Source organism: Lissotriton helveticus, chromosome 11 (genome assembly GCF_964261635.1).
Source record: "Lissotriton helveticus chromosome 11, aLisHel1.1, whole genome shotgun sequence".
NCBI classification, from domain to species: domain Eukaryota; kingdom Metazoa; phylum Chordata; class Amphibia; order Caudata; family Salamandridae; genus Lissotriton; species Lissotriton helveticus.
Genome location: NC_136072.1, coordinates 361,410,999 through 361,431,630, shown reverse-complemented (window position 1 = coordinate 361,431,630; position 20,632 = coordinate 361,410,999).

The window sequence follows — 20,632 nt, the reverse complement described above, 5'->3', positions numbered from 1 at the left end:
TTCAGCACTGAGGTCTTTCCTGATAACAGGTGAGAAAATGGGAATTCAGAGTTCGGCTGATTTTAGGTGGAATTTCTGTAGGTTTCAAAAATAGACACAGAAATTTTTTGGGCAAAACATGCAATGAATTTCCGTGGAGGAAATTCGAGTTACTGGTAGGGACAGTTAAAATTACTTTTCAGGAACAGTACTGGGCTCAAAGGTGCAGCACTGAGGTCTCTCCTGATAACAGGTGAGAAAATGGGAATTCTGAGTTTGGCTGATTTTAGGGGAATATTTGTAAGTTTCAAAAATGGACACACACATTCTTTCGGAAATGATATCCTATGAGGGAAATTCAAGTTACTGGTAGGTACAGTTAAAATTACTTTTCAGGATCAGTATTGGGCTCAAAGGTGCAACACTGAGGTCTCTCCTGATAACCGGGTGAGAAAATCAGAATTCGTAACTTGGCTGATTTTAGGGGAATTTTTGTAAGTTTAACAAATTTACACTTTTAAATTCTTTTCGCCGAAAACAGGCAATGATATCCTATGGAGGAAATTCATGTTACTGTTAGAGACAGTTAAAATTACTTTTCAGGATCAGTACTGGGCTCAAAGGTGCAGCACTGCGGTGTCTCTGATAACAGGTGAGAAAATCGGAATTCATAGTTCGGCTGATTTTAGGGGAAGTTGTTTGAGTTTCGAAAATGGACACTGAAATTTTTTCGGCAATGATATCCTATGGAGGAAATTCATGTTACTAGTACGGACAGTTAAAATTACTTTTCAGGAACAGTACTTGGCTCAAAGGTGCAGCACTGAGGTCTCTCCTAATAACAGGTGAGAAAATGGGAATTCAGAGGTCGGCTGATTTTAGGTGGAATTTCTGTAGGTTTCAAAAATAGACAGAAATTTTATTGGCAAAACAGGCAATGAAATTCTGTGGAGGAAATTCAAGTTACTGGTAGGGTCAGTTAAAATTACTTTTCAGGAACAGTACTGGGCTCAAAGGTGCAGCACTGAGGTCTCTCCTGATAACAGGTGAGAAAATGGGAATTCTGAGTTCGGCTGATTTTAGGGGAATGTTTGTAAGTTTCAAAAATGGACACACACATTCTTTCGGAAATGATATCCTATGAAGGAAATTCAAGTTACTGGTAGGGACAGTTAAAATTACTTTTCAGGGTCAGTATTGGGCTCAAAGGTGCAACACTGAGGTCTCTCCTGACAACAGGTGAGAAAATCAGAATTCGTAACTTGGCTGATTTTAGGGGAATTTTTGTAAGTTTCAAAAATGTCCACTTTTAATTTTTTTTCGCCAAAAACAGGCAATGATATCCAATGGAGGAAAGTCAAGTTACTGGTAGGGACAGGTAAAATTACTTTTCTGGATCAGTACTGGGCACAAAGGTGCAGCACTGAGGTCTCTCCTGATAACAGGTGAAAAAATGGAAATTCATAGTTCGGCTGATTTTAGGGGAATATTTGTAAGTTTCGAAAATGGACACAGTCATTTTCTCTTCAAAAACAGGCAATGATATCCTAAGGAGGAAATTTAAGTTACTGCTAGGGACAGTTAAAATTACTTTTCAGGATCAGTACTGGGCTCAAAGTTGCAGCACTGAGGTCTCTCCTGATAATAGGTGAGAAAATGGGAATACTAAGTTCGTCTGATTTAAGGGGAATATTTGTAAGTTTCAAAAATGGACACAGAATTTTTTTTGGCAAAAACAGGCAATGATATCCTATGGAGGAAATTCATGTTACTGGTAGAGACAATTAAAATTACTTTTCAAAATCAGTACTGGGCTCAAAGATGCAGCACTGCGGTGTCTCCTGATAACAGGTGAGAAAATCGGAATTCATAGTTGGGCTGACTTTAGGGGAAGTTGTTTGATTTTCAAAAATGGACACTGAAATTTTTTCGGCAAAAACAGGCAATTATATACTATGGAGGAAATTCAAGGTACTGGTAGGGACAGTTAACATTACTTTTCAGGATCAGTACTGGGCTCAAACGTGCAGAACTGAGGTCTCTCTTGATAACTGGTGACAAAATGGGAATTCTTAGTTCGGCTGATTTAAGGGGAATATTTGTAAGTTTCAAAAATGGACACAGAATTTTTTTCGCCAATGATATCCTATGAAGGAAATTCAAGTTACTAGTAGGGACAGTTAAAATTACTTTTCAGGAACAGTACTGGGCTCAAAGGTGCAGCAGTGACGTCTCTCCTGATAACAGGTGAGAACATTTGTATTCATAGTTCAGCTGATTTTAGGGGAATATTTGTAAGTTTTGAAAATGGACACGGAAATTTTCTCTGCAAAAACAGGCAATGATATCCTATGGAGGAAATTCAAGTTACTGGTAGGGACAGATACAATTACTTTTCAGGATCAGTTCTGGGCTCAAAGGTGCAGCACTGAGGTCTCTCCTAGTAACAGGTCACAAAATCGGAATTCATAGTTCATCTGACTTTAGGGGAATTTTTGTAAGTTTTAAAAATGGACACTTGGCAAAAGCAGGCAATGAAATCCTATGGAGGAAATTCAAGTTACTGGTAGGGACAGTTAAAATTACTTTTCAGGATCAGTACTGGGCTCAAAGATGCAGAACTGAGGTGTCTCCTGATAACAGGTGAGAAAATGGGAATTCATAGTTCAGCTGATTTTAGGGGAATATTTGTAAGTTTCGAAAATGGACAATTTTTTTTGGCAAAAACAGGCAATGATATCCTATGGAGGAAATTCAAGTTACTGGTAGGGACAGTTAAAATTACTTTTCAGTATCAGTACTAGGATCAAAGGTGCAGCACTGAGGTCTCTCCTGATAACAGGTGAGAAAATTGGAATTTGTAGTTCGGCTGATTTTAGAGGAATTTTTGTAAGTTTCAAAAATGGACAACTAGAAATGTTTTCGGCAAAAACAGGCAATGATATTCTATGGAGGAAATTCAAGTTACTGGTAGGGACAGTTAAAATTACTTTTCAAAATCAGTACTGGGCTCAAAGGTGCAGCACTGCGGTGTCTCCTGATAACAGGTGAGAAAATCGGAATTCATAGTTCGGCTGATTTTAGGGGAAGTTGTTTGAGTTTCAAAAATGGACACTGAAATTTTTTCGGCAAAAACAAGCAATGATATACTATGGAGGAAATTCAAGGTACTGGTAGGGACAGTTAACATTACTTTTCAGGATCAGTACTGGGCTCAAACGTGCAGAACTGAGGTCTCTCTTGATAACTGGTGACAAAATGGGAATTCTTAGTTCGGCTGATTTAAGGGGAATATTTGTAAGTTTCGAAAATGGACACGGAAATTTTCTCTGCAAAAACAGGCAATGATATCCTATGGAGGAAATTCAAGTTACTGGTAGGGACAGATACAATTACTTTTCAGGATCAGTACTGGGCTCAAAGGTGCAGCACTGAGGTCTCTCCTGGTAACAGGTGACAAAATCGGAATTCATAGTTCATCTGACTTTAGGGGAATTTTTGTAAGTTTTAAAAATGGACACTTGGCAAAAGCAGGCAATGAAATCCTATGGAGGAAATTCAAGTTACTGGTAGGGACAGTTAAAATTACTTTTCAGGATCAGTACTGGGCTCAAAGGTGCAGCACTGAGGTCTCTCCTAATAACAGGTGAGAAAATGGGAATTCAGAGTTCGGCTGATTTTAGGTGGAATTTCTGTAAGTTTCAAAAATAGACACAGAAATTTTATTGGCAAAACAGGCAATGAAATTCCATGGAGGAAATTCGAGTTACTGGTAGGGACAGTTAAAATTACTTTTCAGGAACAGTACTGGGCTCAAAGGTGCAGCACTGAGGTCTCTCCTGATAACAGGTGAGAAAATCAGAATTCGTAACTTGGCTGATTTTAGGGGAATTTTTGTAAGTTTCAAAAATTTACACTTTTAAATTCTTTTCGCCAAAAACAGGCAATGATATCCAATGGAGGAAATTCAAGTTACTGGTAGGGACAGGTAAAATTACTTTTCTGGATTAGTACTGGGCTCAAAGGTGCAGCACTGAGGTCTCTCCTGATAACAGGTGAGAAAATGGAAATTCATAGTTCGGCTGATTTTAGGGGAATATTTGTAAGTTTCGAAAATGGACACAGAAATTTTCTCTTCAAAAACAGGCAATGATATCCTATGGAGGAAATTCATGTTACTGGTAGGGACAGTTAAAATTACTTTTCAGGATCAGTACTGTGCTCAAAGTTGCAGCACCGAGGTCTCTCCTGATAATAGATGAGAAAATGGGAATACAAAGTTCGGCTGATTTAAGGGGAATATTTGTAAGTTTAAAAAATGGACACAGAAATTTTTTCGTCAAAAACAGGCAATGATATCCTATGGAGGAAATTCATGTTACTGGTAGAGACAGTTAAAATTACTTTTCAGGATCAGTACTGGGCTCAAAAGTGCAGCACTGCGGTGTCTCTGATAACAGGTGAGAAAATCGGAATTCATAGTTCGGCTGATTTTAGGGGAAGTTGTTTGAGTTTCGAAAATGGACACTGAAATTGTTTCGGCAAAAACAGGCAATGATATCCTATGGAGGAAATTCATGTTACTGGTAGGGACAGTTAAAATTATTTTTCAGGAACAGTACTGGGCTCAAAGGTGCAGCACTGAGGTCTCTCCTAATAACAGGTGAGAAAATGGGAATTCGGAGGACGGCTGATTTTAGGTGAAATTTCTGTAAGTTTCAAAAATAGACAGAAATTTTATTGGCAAAACAGGCAATGAAATTATGTGGAGGAAATTCAAGTTACTGGTAGGGTCAGTTAACATTACTTTTCAGGAACAGTACTGGGCTCAAAGGTGCAGCACGGAGGTCTCTACTGATAACAGGTGAGAAAATGGGAATTCTGAGTTCGGCTGATTTTAGGGGAATATTTGTAAGTTTCAAAAATGGACACACACATTCTTTCGGAAATGATATCCTATGAAGGAAATTCAAGTTACTGGTAGGGACAGTTAAAATTACTTTTCAGGATCAGTATTGGGCTCAAAGGTGCAACACTGAGGTCTCTCCTGATAACAGGTGAGAAAATGGAAATTCAAAGTTCGGCTGATTTTAGGGGAATATTTGTAAGTTTCGAAAATGGACACAGAAATTTTCTCTTCAAAAACAGGCAATGATATCCTAAGGAGGAAATTTAAGTTACTGCTAGGGACAGTTAAAATTACTTTTCATGATCAGTACTGGGCTCAAAGTTGCAGCACTGAGGTCTCTCCTGATAATAGATGAGAAAATGGGAATACAAAGTTCGGCTGATTTAAGGGGAATATTTGTAAGTTTCAAAAATGGACACAGAAATTATTTCGGCAAAAACAGGCAATGATATACTATGGAGGAAATTCAAGGTACTGGTAGGGACAGTTAACATTACTTTTCAGGATCAGTACTGGGCTCAAACGTGCAGAACTGAGGTCTCTCCTGATAACTGGTGACAAAATGGGAATTCTTAGTTCGGCTGATTTAAGGGGAATATTTGTAAGTTTCAAAAATGGACACAGAAATGTTTTCGCCAATTATATCCTTTGAAGGAAATTCAAGTTACTGGTAGGGACAGTTAAAATTACTTTTCAGGAACAGTACTGGGCTCAAAGGTGCAGCACTGAGGTCTCTCCTGATAACAGGTGAGAAAATTTGAATTCATAGTTCGGCTGATTTTAGGGGAATATTTGTAAGTTTCGAAAATGGACACGGGAATTTTCTCTGCAAAAACAGGCAATGATATCCTATGGAGGAAATTCAAGTTACTGGTAGGGACAGATACAATTACTTTTCAGGATCAGTACTGGGCTCAAAGGTGCAGCACTGAGGTCTCTCCTGGTAACAGGTGACAAAATCGGAATTCATAGTTCATCTGACTTTAGGGGAATTTTTGTAAGTTTTAAAAATGGACACTTGGCAAAAGCAGGCAATGAAATCCTGTGGAGGAAATTCAAGTTACTGGTAGGGACAGTTAAAGTTACTTTTCAGGATCAGTATTGGGCTCAAAGGTGCAGCACCGAGGTCTCTCCTAATAACAGATGAGAAAATGGGAATTCAGAGTTCGGCTGATTTTAGGTGGAATTTCTGTAAGTTTCAAAAATAGACACAGAAATTTTATTGGCAAAACAGGCAATGAAATTCCGTGGAGGAAATTCGAGTTACTGGTAGGGACAGTTAAAATTACTTTTCAGGAACAGTACTGGGCTCAAAGGTGCAGCACTGAGGTCTCTCCTGATAACAGGTGAGAAAATGGGAATTCTGAGTTCGGCTGATTTTAGGGGAATATTTGTAAGTTTCAAAAATCGACACACACATTCTTTCGGAAATGATATCCTATGAAGGAAATTCAAGTTACTGGTAGGGACAGTTAAAATTACTTTTCAGGATCAGTATTGGGCTCAAAGGTGCAACACTGAGGTCTCTCCTGATAACACGTGAGAAAATCAGAATTCGTAACTTGGCTGATTTTAGGGGAATTTTTGTAAGTTTCAAAAATGTACACTTTTAAATTCTTTTCGCCAAAAACATGCAATGATATCCAATGGAGGAAATTCAAGTTACTGGTAGGGACAGGTAAAATTACTTTTCTGGATCAGTACTGGGCTCAAAGGTGCAGCACTGAGGTCTCTCCTGATAACAGGTGAGAAAATGGGAATTCATAGTTCGGCTGATTTTAGGGGAATATTTGTAAGTTTTGAAAATGGACACAGAAATTTTCTCTTCAAAAACAGGCAATGATATCCTAAGGAGGAAATTTAAGTTACTGCTAGGGACAGTTAAAATTACTTTTCAGGATCAGTACTGGGCTCAAAGTTGCAGCACTGAGGTCTCTCCTGATAATAGGTGAGAAAATGGGAATACAAAGTTCGGCTGATTTAAGGGGAATATTTGTAAGTTTAAAAAATGGACACAGAAATTTTTTCGTCAAAAACAGGCAATGATATCCTATGGAGGAAATTCATGTTACTGGTAGAGACACTTAAAATTACTTTTCAGGATCGGTACTGGGCTCAAAGGTGCAGCACTGCGGTGTCTCTGATAACAGGTGAGAAAATCGGAATTCATAGTTCGGCTGATTTTAGGGGAAGTTGTTTGAGTTTCGAAAATGGACACTGACATTTTTTCGGCAAAAACAGGCAATGATATCCTATGGAGGAAATTCATGTTACTGGTAGGGACAGTTAAAATTACTTTTCAGGAACAGTACTGGGCTCAAAGGTGCAGCACTGAAGTCTCTCCTAATAACAGGAGAGAAAATGGGAATTCAGAGGTCGGCTGATTTTAGGTGGAATTTCTGTCAGTTTCAAAAATAGACAGAAATTTTATTGGCAAAACAGGCAATGAAATTCTGTGGAGGAAATTCAAGTTACTGGTAGGGTCAGTTAACATTACTTTTCAGGAACAGTACTGGGCTCAAAGGTGCAGCCCTGAGGTCTCTCCTGATAACAGGTGAGAAAATGGGAATTCTGAGTTCGGCTGATTTTAGGGGAAGTTGTTTGAGTTTCGAAAATGGACACTGACATTTTTTCGGCAAAAACAGGCAATGATATCCTATGGAGGAAATTCATGTTACTGGTAGGGACAGTTAAAATTACTTTTCAGGAACAGTACTGGGCTCAAAGGTGCAGCACTGAAGTCTCTCCTAATAACAGGAGAGAAAATGGGAATTCAGAGGTCGGCTGATTTTAGGTGGAATTTCTGTCAGTTTCAAAAATAGACAGAAATTTTATTGGCAAAACAGGCAATGAAATTCTGTGGAGGAAATTCAAGTTACTGGTAGGGTCAGTTAACATTACTTTTCAGGAACAGTACTGGGCTCAAAGGTGCAGCACTGAGGTCTCTCCTGATAACAGGTGAGAAAATGGGAATTCTGAGTTCGGCTGATTTTAGGGGAATATTTGTAAGTTTCAAAAATGGACACACACATTCTTTCGGAAATGATATCCTATGAAGGAAATTCAAGTTACTGGTAGGGACAGTTAAAATTACTTTTTCAGGATCAGTGTTGGGCTCAAAGTGCAACACTGAGGTCTCTCCTGATAACAGGTGAGAAAATCAGAATTCGTAACTTGGCTGATTTTAGGGGAATTTTTGTAAGTTTCAAAAATTTCCACTTTTAAATTTTTTTCGCCAAAACAGGCAATGATATCCAATGGAGGAAATTCAAGTTACTGGTAGGGACAGGTAAAATTACTTTTCTGGATCAGTACTGGGCTCAAAGGTGCAGCACTGAGATCTCTCCTGATAACAGGTGAGAAAATGGAAATTCATAGTTCGACTGATTTTAGGGGAATATTTGTAAGTTTCGAAAATGGTCACAGAAATTTTCTCTTCAAAAACAGGCAATGATATCCTAAGGAGGAAATTTAAGTTACTGCTAGGGACAGTTAAAATTACTTTTCAGGATCAGTACTGGGCTCAAAGGTGCAGCACTGCGGTGTCTCCTCATAACAGGTGAGAAAATCGGAATTCATAGTTCGGCTGATTTTAGGGGAAGTTGTTTGAGTTTAAAAAATGGACACTGACATTTTTTCGGCAAAAACAGGCAATGATATACTATGGAGGAAATTCAAGGTACTGGTAGGGACAGTTAACATTACTTTTCAGGATCAGTACTGGGCTCAAACGTGCAGAACTGAGGTCTCTCCTGATAACTGGTGACAAAATGGGAATTCTTAGTTCGGCTGAATTAAGGGGAATATTTGTAGGTTTCAAAAATGGACACAGAAATTTTTTCGCCAATGATATCCTATGAAGGAAATTCAAGTTACTGGTAGGGACAGTTAAAATTACTTTTCAGGAACAGTACTGGGCTCAAAGGTGCAGCACTGAGGTCTCTCCTGATAACAGGTGAGGAAATTTGAATTCATAGTTCGGCTGATTTTAGGGGAATATTTGTAAGTTTCGAAAATGGACACGGGAATTTTCTCTGCAAAAACAGGCAATGATATCCTATGGAGGAAATTCAAGTTACTGGTAGGGACAGATACAATTACTTTTCAGGATCAGTACTGGGCTCAAAGGTACAGCACTGAGGTCTCTCCTGGTAACAGGTGACAAAATAGGAATTCATTGTTCATCTGACTTTAGGGGAATTTTTGTAAGTTTTAAAAATGGACACTTGGCAAAAGCAGGCAATGAAATCCTATGGAGGAAATTCAAGTTACTGGTAGGGACAGTTAAAATTACTTTTCAGGATCAGTACTGGGCTGAAAGGTGCAGCACTGAGGTCTCTCCTAATAACAGGTGAAAAAATGGGAATTCAGAGTTCGGCTGATTTTAGGTGGAATTTCTGTAAGTTTCAAAAATAGACACAGAAATTTTATTGGCAAAACAGGCAATGAAATTCCGTGGAGGAAATTCGAGTTACTGGTAGGGACAGTTAAAATTACTTTTCAGGAACAGTACTGGGCTCAAAGGTGCAGCACGGAGGTCTCTCCTGATAACAGGTGAGAAAATGGGAATTCTGAGTTCGGCTGATTTTAGGGGAATATTTGTAAGTTTCAAAAATCGACACACACATTCTTTCGGAAATGATATCCTATGAAGGAAATTCAAGTTACTGGTAGGGACAGTTAAAATTACTTTTCAGGATCAGTATTGGGCTCAAAGGTGCAACACTGAGGTCTCTCCTGATAACACGTGAGAAAATCAGAATTCGTAACTTGGCTGATTTTAGGGGAATTTTTGTAAGTTTCAAAAATGTACACTTTTGAATTCTTTTCGCCAAAAACATGCAATGATATCCAATGGAGGAAATTCAAGTTACTGGTAGGGACAGGTAAAATTACTTTTCTGGATCAGTACTGGGCTCAAAGGTGCAGCACTGAGGTCTCTCCTGATAACAGGTGAGAAAATGGAAATTCATAGTTCGGCTGATTTTAGGGGAATATTTGTAAGTTTCGAAAATGGACACACACATTCTTTCAGAAATGATATCCTATGAAGGAAATTCAAGTTACTGGTAGGGACAGTTAAAATTACTTTTTCAGGATCAGTGTTGGGCTCAAAGTGCAACACTGAGGTCTCTCCTGATAACAGGTGAGAAAATCAGAATTCGTAACTTGGCTGATTTTAGGGGAATTTTTGTAAGTTTCAAAAATTTCCACTTTTAAATTTTTTTCGCCAAAACAGGCAATGATATCCAATGAAGGAAATTCAAGTTACTGGTAGGGACAGGTAAAATTACTTTTCTGGATCAGTACTGGGCTCAAAGGTGCAGCACTGAGATCTCTCCTGATAACAGGTGAGAAAATGGAAATTCATAGTTCGGCTGATTTTAGGGGAATATTTGTAAGTTTCGAAAATGGTCACAGAAATTTTCTCTTCAAAAACAGGCAATGATATCCTAAGGAGGAAATTTAAGTTACTGCTAGGGACAGTTAAAATTACTTTTCAGGATCAGTACTGGGCTCAAAGTTGCAGCACTGAGGTCTCTCCTGATAATAGGTGAGAAAATGGGAATACAAAGTTCGGCTGATTTAAGGGGAATATTTGTAAGTTTAAAAAATGGACACAGACATTTTTTCGGCAAAAACAGGCAATGATATCCTATTGAGGAAATTCATGTTACTGGTAGAGACACTTAAAATTACTTTTCAGGATCGGTACTGGGCTCAAAGGTGCAGCACTGCGGTGTCTCTGATAACAGGTGAGAAAATCGGAATTCATAGTTCGGCTGATTTTAGGGGAAGTTGTTTGAGTTTCGAAAATGGACACTGACATTTTTTCGGCAAAAACAGGCAATGATATCCTATGGAGGAAATTCATGTTACTGGTAGGGACAGTTAACATTACTTTTCAGGATCAGTACTGGGCTCAAAGGTGCAGCACTGAAGTCTCTCCTAATAACAGGAGAGAAAATGGGAATTCAGAGGTCGGCTGATTTTAGGTGGAATTTCTGTCAGTTTCAAAAATAGACAGAAATTTTATTGGCAAAACAGGCAATGAAATTCTGTGGAGGAAATTCAAGTTACTGGTAGGGTCAGTTAACATTACTTTTCAGGAACAGTACTGGGCTCAAAGGTGCAGCCCTGAGGTCTCTCCTGATAACAGGTGAGAAAATGGGAATTCTGAGTTCGGCTGATTTTAGGGGAAGTTGTTTGAGTTTCGAAAATGGACACTGACATTTTTTCGGCAAAAACAGGCAATGATATCCTATGGAGGAAATTCATGTTACTGGTAGGGACAGTTAAAATTACTTTTCAGGAACAGTACTGGGCTCAAAGGTGCAGCACTGAAGTCTCTCCTAATAACAGGAGAGAAAATGGGAATTCAGAGGTCGGCTGATTTTAGGTGGAATTTCTGTCAGTTTCAAAAATAGACAGAAATTTTATTGGCAAAACAGGCAATGAAATTCTGTGGAGGAAATTCAAGTTACTGGTAGGGTCAGTTAACATTACTTTTCAGGAACAGTACTGGGCTCAAAGATGCAGCACTGAGGTCTCTCCTGATAACAGGTGAGAAAATGGGAATTCTGAGTTCGGCTGATTTTAGGGGAATATTTGTAAGTTTCAAAAATGGACACACACATTCTTTCGGAAATGATATCCTATGAAGGAAATTCAAGTTACTGGTAGGGACAGTTAAAATTACTTTTTCAGGATCAGTGTTGGGCTCAAAGTGCAACACTGAGGTCTCTCCTGATAACAGGTGAGAAAATCAGAATTTGTAACTTGGCTGATTTTAGGGGAATTTTTGTAAGTTTCAAAAATTTCCACTTTTAAATTTTTTTTGCCAAAACAGGCAATGATATCCAATGGAGGAAATTCAAGTTACTGGTAGGGACAGGTAAAATTACTTTTCTGGATCAGTACTGGGCTCAAAGGTGCAGCACTGAGATCTCTCCTGATAACAGGTGAGAAAATGGAAATTCATAGTTCGACTGATTTTAGGGGAATATTTGTAAGTTTCGAAAATGGTCACAGAAATTTTCTCTTCAAAAACAGGCAATGATATCCTAAGGAGGAAATTTAAGTTACTGCTAGGGACAGTTAAAATTACTTTTCAGGATCAGTACTGGGCTCAAAGGTGCAGCACTGCGGTGTCTCCTCATAACAGGTGAGAAAATCGGAATTCATAGTTCGGCTGATTTTAGGGGAAGTTGTTTGAGTTTAAAAAATGGACACTGACATTTTTTCGGCAAAAACAGGCAATGATATACTATGGAGGAAATTCAAGGTACTGGTAGGGACAGTTAACATTACTTTTCAGGATCAGTACTGGGCTCAAACGTGCAGAACTGAGGTCTCTCCTGATAACTGGTGACAAAATGGGAATTCTTAGTTCGGCTGAATTAAGGGGAATATTTGTAGGTTTCAAAAATGGACACAGACATTTTTTCGCCAATGATATCCTATGAAGGAAATTCAAGTTACTGGTAGGGACAGTTAAAATTACTTTTCAGGAACAGTACTGGGCTCAAAGGTGCAGCACTGAGGTCTCTCCTGATAACAGGTGAGGAAATTTGAATTCATAGTTCGGCTGATTTTAGGGGAATATTTGTAAGTTTCGAAAATGGACACAGGAATTTTCTCTGCAAAAACAGGCAATGATATCCTATGGAGGAAATTCAAGTTACTGGTAGGGACAGATACAATTACTTTTCAGGATCAGTACTGGGCTCAAAGGTACAGCACTGAGGTCTCTCCTGGTAACAGGTGACAAAATAGGAATTCATTGTTCATCTGACTTTAGGGGAATTTTTGTAAGTTTTAAAAATGGACACTTGGCAAAAGCAGGCAATGAAATCCTATGGAGGAAATTCAAGTTACTGGTAGGGACAGTTAAAATTACTTTTCAGGATCAGTACTGGGCTCAAAGGTGCAGCACTGACGTCTCTCCTAATAACAGGTGAAAAAATGGGAATTCAGAGTTCGGCTGATTTTAGGTGGAATTTCTGTAAGTTTCAAAAATAGACACAGAAATGTTATTGGCAAAACAGGCAATGAAATTCCGTGGAGGAAATTCGAGTTACTGGTAGGGACAGTTAAAATTACTTTTCAGGAACAGTACTGGGCTCAAAGGTGCAGCACGGAGGTCTCTCCTGATAACAGGTGAGAAAATGGGAATTCTGAGTTCGGCTGATTTTAGGGGAATATTTGTAAGTTTCAAAAATCGACACACACATTCTTTCGGAAATGATATCCTATGAAGGAAATTCAAGTTACTGGTAGGGACAGTTAAAATTACTTTTCAGGATCAGTATTGGGCTCAAAGGTGCAACACTGAGGTCTCTCCTGATAACACGTGGGAAAATCAGAATTCGTAACTTGGCTGATTTTAGGGGAATTTTTGTAAGTTTCAAAAATGTACACTTTTGAATTCTTTTCGCCAAAAACATGCAATGATATCCAATGGAGGAAATTCAAGTTACTGGTAGGGACAGGTAAAATTACTTTTCTGGATCAGTACTGGGCTCAAAGGTGCAGCACTGAGGTCTCTCCTGATAACAGGTGAGAAAATGGAAATTCATAGTTCGGCTGATTTTAGGGGAATATTTGTAAGTTTCGAAAATGGACACACACATTCTTTCGGAAATGATATCCTATGAAGGAAATTCAAGTTACTGGTAGGGACAGTTAAAATTACTTTTTCAGGATCAGTGTTGGGCTCAAAGTGCAACACTGAGGTCTCTCCTGATAACAGGTGAGAAAATCAGAATTCGTAACTTGGCTGATTTTAGGGGAATTTTTGTAAGTTTCAAAAATTTCCACTTTTAATTTTTTTTCGCCAAAACAGGCAATGATATCCAATGGAGGAAATTCAAGTTACTGGTAGGGACAGGTAAAATTACTTTTCTGGATCAGTACTGGGCTCAAAGGTGCAGCACTGAGATCTCTCCTGATAACAGGTGAGAAAATGGAAATTCATAGTTCGACTGATTTTAGGGGAATATTTGTAAGTTTCAAAAATGGTCACAGAAATTTTCTCTTCAAAAACAGGCAATGATATCCTAAGGAGGAAATTTAAGTTACTGCTAGGGACAGTTAAAATTACTTTTCAGGATCAGTACTGGGCTCAAAGTTGCAGCACTGAGATCTCTCCTGATAATAGGTGAGAAAATGGGAATACAAAGTTCGGCTGATTTAAGGGGAATATTTGTAAGTTTCAAAAATGGACACAGACATTTTTTCGGCAAAAACAGGCAATGATATCCTATTGAGGAAATTCATGTTACTGGTAGAGGCAGTTAAAATTACTTTTCAGGATCAGTACTGGGCTCAAAGGTGCAGCACTGCGGTGTCTCCTGATAACAGGTGAGAAAATCGGAATTCATAGTTCGGCTGATTTTAGGGGAAGTTGTTTGAGTTTAAAAAATGGACACTGACATTTTTTCGGCAAAAACAGGCGATGATATACTATGGAGGAAATTCAAGGTACTGGTAGGGACAGTTAACATTACTTTTCAGGATCAGTACTGGGCTCAAACGTGCAGAACTGAGGTCTCTCCTGATAACTGGTGACAAAATGGGAATTCTTAGTTCGGCTGAATTAAGGGGAATATTTGTAGGTTTCAAAAATGGACACAGAAATTTTTTCGCCAATGATATCCTATGAAGGAAATTCAAGTTACTGGTAGGGACAGTTAAAATTACTTTTCAGGAACAGTACTGGGCTCAAAGGTGCAGCACTGAGGTCTCTCCTGATAACAGGTGAGGAAATTTGAATTCATAGTTCGGCTGATTTTAGGGGAATATTTGTAAGTTTCGAAAATGGACACAGGAATTTTCTCTGCAAAAACAGGCAATGATATCCTATGGAGGAAATTCAAGTTACTGGTAGGGACAGATACAATTACTTTTCAGGATCAGTACTGGGCTCAAAGGTACAGCACTGAGGTCTCTCCTGGTAACAGGTGACAAAATAGGAATTCATTGTTCATCTGACTTTAGGGGAATTTTTGTAAGTTTTAAAAATGGACACTTGGCAAAAGCAGGCAATGAAATCCTATGGAGGAAATTCAAGTTACTGGTAGGGACAGTTAAAATTACTTTTCAGGATCAGTACTGGGCTCAAAGGTGCAGCACTGAGGTCTCTCCTAATAACAGGTGAAAAAATGGGAATTCAGAGTTCGGCTGATTTTAGGTGGAATTTCTGTAAGTTTCAAAAATAGACACAGAAATTTTATTGGCAAAACAGGCAATGAAATTCCGTGGAGGAAATTCGAGTTACTGGTAGGGACAGTTAAAATTACTTTTCAGGAACAGTACTGGGCTCAAAGATGCAGCACTGAGGTCTCTCCTGATAACAGGTGAGAAAATGGGAATTCTGAGTTCGGCTGATTTTAGGGGAATATTTGTAAGTTTCAAAAATGGACACACACATTCTTTCGGAAATGATATCCTATGAAGGAAATTCAAGTTACTGGTAGGGACAGTTAAAATTACTTTTTCAGGATCAGTGTTGGGCTCAAAGTGCAACACTGAGGTCTCTCCTGATAACAGGTGAGAAAATCAGAATTTGTAACTTGGCTGATTTTAGGGGAATTTTTGTAAGTTTCAAAAATTTCCACTTTTAAATTTTTTTTGCCAAAACAGGCAATGATATCCAATGGAGGAAATTCAAGTTACTGGTAGGGACAGGTAAAATTACTTTTCTGGATCAGTACTGGGCTCAAAGGTGCAGCACTGAGATCTCTCCTGATAACAGGTGAGAAAATGGAAATTCATAGTTCGACTGATTTTAGGGGAATATTCGTAAGTTTCGAAAATGGTCACAGAAATTTGCTCTTCAAAAACAGGCAATGATATCCTAAGGAGGAAATTTAAGTTACTGCTAGGGACAGTTAAAATTACTTTTCAGGATCAGTACTGGGCTCAAAGGTGCAGCACTGCGGTGTCTCCTCATAACAGGTGAGAAAATCGGAATTCATAGTTCGGCTGATTTTAGGGGAAGTTGTTTGAGTTTAAAAAATGGACACTGACATTTTTTCGGCAAAAACAGGCAATGATATACTATGGAGGAAATTCAAGGTACTGGTAGGGACAGTTAACATTACTTTTCAGGATCAGTACTGGGCTCAAACGTGCAGAACTGAGGTCTCTCCTGATAACTGGTGACAAAATGGGAATTCTTAGTTCGGCTGAATTAAGGGGAATATTTGTAGGTTTCAAAAATGGACACAGACATTTTTTCGCCAATGATATCCTATGAAGGAAATTCAAGTTACTGGTAGGGACAGTTAAAATTACTTTTCAGGAACAGTACTGGGCTTAAAGGTGCAGCACTGAGGTCTCTCCTGATAACAGGTGAGGAAATTTGAATTCATAGTTCGGCTGATTTTAGGGGAATATTTGTAAGTTTCGAAAATGGACACAGGAATTTTCTCTGCAAAAACAGGCAATGATATCCTATGGAGGAAATTCAAGTTACTGGTAGGGACAGATACAATTACTTTTCAGGATCAGTACTGGGCTCAAAGGTACAGCACTGAGGTCTCTCCTGGTAACAGGTGACAAAATAGGAATTCATTGTTCATCTGACTTTAGGGGAATTTTTGTAAGTTTTAAAAATGGACACTTGGCAAAAGCAGGCAATGAAATCCTATGGAGGAAATTCAAGTTACTGGTAGGGACAGTTAAAATTACTTTTCAGGATCAGTACTGGGCTCAAAGGTGCAGCACTGACGTCTCTCCTAATAACAGGTGAAAAAATGGGAATTCAGAGTTCGGCTGATTTTAGGTGGAATTTCTGTAAGTTTCAAAAATAGACACAGAAATTTTATTGGCAAAACAGGCAATGAAATTCCGTGGAGGAAATTCGAGTTACTGGTAGGGACAGTTAAAATTACTTTTCAGGAACAGTACTGGGCTCAAAGGTGCAGCACGGAGGTCTCTCCTGATAACAGGTGAGAAAATGGGAATTCTGAGTTCGGCTGATTTTAGGGGAATATTTGTAAGTTTCAAAAATCGACACACACATTCTTTCGGAAATGATATCCTATGAAGGAAATTCAAGTTACTGGTAGGGACAGTTAAAATTACTTTTCAGGATCAGTATTGGGCTCAAAGGTGCAACACTGAGGTCTCTCCTGATAACACGTGGGAAAATCAGAATTCGTAACTTGGCTGATTTTAGGGGAATTTTTGTAAGTTTCAAAAATGTACACTTTTGAATTCTTTTCGCCAAAAACATGCAATGATATCCAATGGAGGAAATTCAAGTTACTGGTAGGGACAGGTAAAATTACTTTTCTGGATCAGTACTGGGCTCAAAGGTGCAGCACTGAGGTCTCTCCTGATAACAGGTGAGAAAATGGAAATTCATAGTTCGGCTGATTTTAGGGGAATATTTGTAAGTTTCGAAAATGGACACACACATTCTTTCGGAAATGATATCCTATGAAGGAAATTCAAGTTACTGGTAGGGACAGTTAAAATTACTTTTTCAGGATCAGTGTTGGGCTCAAAGTGCAACACTGAGGTCTCTCCTGATAACAGGTGAGAAAATCAGAATTCGTAACTTGGCTGATTTTAGGGGAATTTTTGTAAGTTTCAAAAATTTCCACTTTTAATTTTTTTTCGCCAAAACAGGCAATGATATCCAATGGAGGAAATTCAAGTTACTGGTAGGGACAGGTAAAATTACTTTTCTGGATCAGTACTGGGCTCAAAGGTGCAGCACTGAGATCTCTCCTGATAACAGGTGAGAAAATGGAAATTCATAGTTCGACTGATTTTAGGGGAATATTTGTAAGTTTCGAAAATGGTCACAGAAATTTTCTCTTCAAAAACAGGCAATGATATCCTAAGGAGGAAATTTAAGTTACTGCTAGGGACAGTTAAAATTACTTTTCAGGATCAGTACTGGGCTCAAAGTTGCAGCACTGAGATCTCTCCTGATAATAGGTGAGAAAATGGGAATACAAAGTTCGGCTGATTTAAGGGGAATATTTGTAAGTTTCAAAAATGGACACAGACATTTTTTCGGCAAAAACAGGCAATGATATCCTATTGAGGAAATTCATGTTACTGGTAGAGGCAGTTAAAATTACTTTTCAGGATCAGTACTGGGCTCAAAGGTGCAGCACTGCGGTGTCTCCTGATAACAGGTGAGAAAATCGGAATTCATAGTTCGGCTGATTTTAGGGGAAGTTGTTTGAGTTTAAAAAATGGACACTGACATTTTTTCGGCAAAAACAGGCGATGATATACTATGGAGGAAATTCAAGGTACTGGTAGGGACAGTTAACATTACTTTTCAGGATCAGTACTGGGCTCAAACGTGCAGAACTGAGGTCTCTCCTGATAACTGGTGACAAAATGGGAATTCTTAGTTCGGCTGAATTAAGGGGAATATTTGTAGGTTTCAAAAATGGACACAGAAATTTTTTCGCCAATGATATCCTATGAAGGAAATTCAAGTTACTGGTAGGGACAGTTAAAATTACTTTTCAGGAACAGTACTGGGCTCAAAGGTGCAGCACTGAGGTCTCTCCTGATAACAGGTGAGGAAATTTGAATTCATAGTTCGGCTGATTTTAGGGGAATATTTGTAAGTTTCGAAAATGGACACAGGAATTTTCTCTGCAAAAACAGGCAATGATATCCTATGGAGGAAATTCAAGTTACTGGTAGGGACAGATACAATTACTTTTCAGGATCAGTACTGGGCTCAAAGGTACAGCACTGAGGTCTCTCCTGGTAACAGGTGACAAAATAGGAATTCATTGTTCATCTGACTTTAGGGGAATTTTTGTAAGTTTTAAAAATGGACACTTGGCAAAAGCAGGCAATGAAATCCTATGGAGGAAATTCAAGTTACTGGTAGGGACAGTTAAAATTACTTTTCAGGATCAGTACTGGGCTCAAAGGTGCAGCACTGAGGTCTCTCCTAATAACAGGTGAAAAAATGGGAATTCAGAGTTCGGCTGATTTTAGGTGGAATTTCTGTAAGTTTCAAAAATAGACACAGAAATTTTATTGGCAAAACAGGCAATGAAATTCCGTGGAGGAAATTCGAGTTACTGGTAGGGACAGTTAAAATTACTTTTCAGGAACAGTACTGGGCTCAAAGGTGCAGCACGGAGGTCTCTCCTGATAACAGGTGAGAAAATGGGAATTCTGAGTTCGGCTGATTTTAGGCGAATATTTGTAAGTTTCAATAATGGACACACACATTCTTTCGGAAATGATATCCTATGAAGGAAATTCAAGTTACTGGTAGGGACAGTTAAAATTACTTTTCAGGATCAGTATTGGGCTCAAAGGTGCAGCACTGAGGTCTCTCCTGGTAACAGGTGACAAAATCGGAATTCATAGTTCATCTGACTTTAGGGGAATTTTTGTAAGTTTTAAAAATGGACACTTGGCAAAAGCAGGCAATGAAATCCTATGGAGGAAATTCAAGTTACTGGTAGGGACAGTTAAAATTACTTTTCAGGATCAGTACTGGGCTCAAAGGTGCAGCACTGAGGTCTCTCCTAATAACAGGTGAGAAAATGGGAATTCAGAGTTCGGCTGATTTTAGGTGGAATTTCTGTAAGTTTCAAAAATAGGCACAGAAATTTTATTGGCAAAACAGGCAATGAAATTCCATGGAGGAAATTCGAGTTACTGGTAGGGACAGTTAAAATTACTTTTCAGGAACAGTACTGGGCTCAAAGGTGCAGCACTGAGGTCTCTCCTGATAACAGGTGAGAAAACCAGAATTCGTAACTTGGCTGATTTTAGGGGAATTTTTGTAAGTTTCAAAAATTTACACTTTTAAATTCTTTTCGCCAAAAACAGGCAATGATATCCAATGGAGGAAATTCAAGTTACTGGTAGGGACAGGTAAAATTACTTTTCTGGATTAGTACTGGGCTCAAAGGTGCAGCACTGAGGTCTCTCCTGATAACAGGTGAGAAAATGGAAATTCATAGTTCGGCTGATTTTAGGGGAATATTTGTAAGTTTCGAAAATGGACACAGAAATTTACTCTTCAAAAACAGGCAATGATATCCTATGGAGGAAATTCAAGTTACTGGTAGGGACAGTTAAAGTTACTTTTCAGGATCAGTATTGGGCTCAAAGGTGCAGCACCGAGGTCTCTCCTAATAACAGATGAGAAAATGGGAATTCAGAGTTCGGCTGATTTTAGGTGGAATTTCTGTAAGTTTCAAAAATAGACACAGAAATTTTATTGGCAAAACAGGCAATGAAATTCCGTGGAGGAAATTCGAGTTACTGGTAGGGACAGTTAAAATTACTTTTCAGGAACAGTACTGGGCTCAAAGGTGCAGCACTGAGGTCTCTCCTGATAACAGGTGAGAAAATGGGAATTCTGAGTTCGGCTGATTTTAGGGGAATATTTGTAAGTTTCAAAAATCGACACACACATTCTTTCGGAAATGATATCCTATGAAGGAAATTCAAGTTACTGGTAGGGACAGTTAAAATTACTTTTCAGGATCAGTATTGGGCTCAAAGGTGCAACACTGAGGTCTCTCCTGATAACACGTGAGAAAATCAGAATTCGTAACTTGGCTGATTTTAGGGGAATTTTTGTAAGTTTCAAAAATGTACACTTTTAAATTCTTTTCGCCAAAAACATGCAATGATATCCAATGGAGGAAATTCAAGTTACTGGTAGGGACAGGTAAAATTACTTTTCTGGATCAGTACTGGGCTCAAAGGTGCAGCACTGAGGTCTCTCCT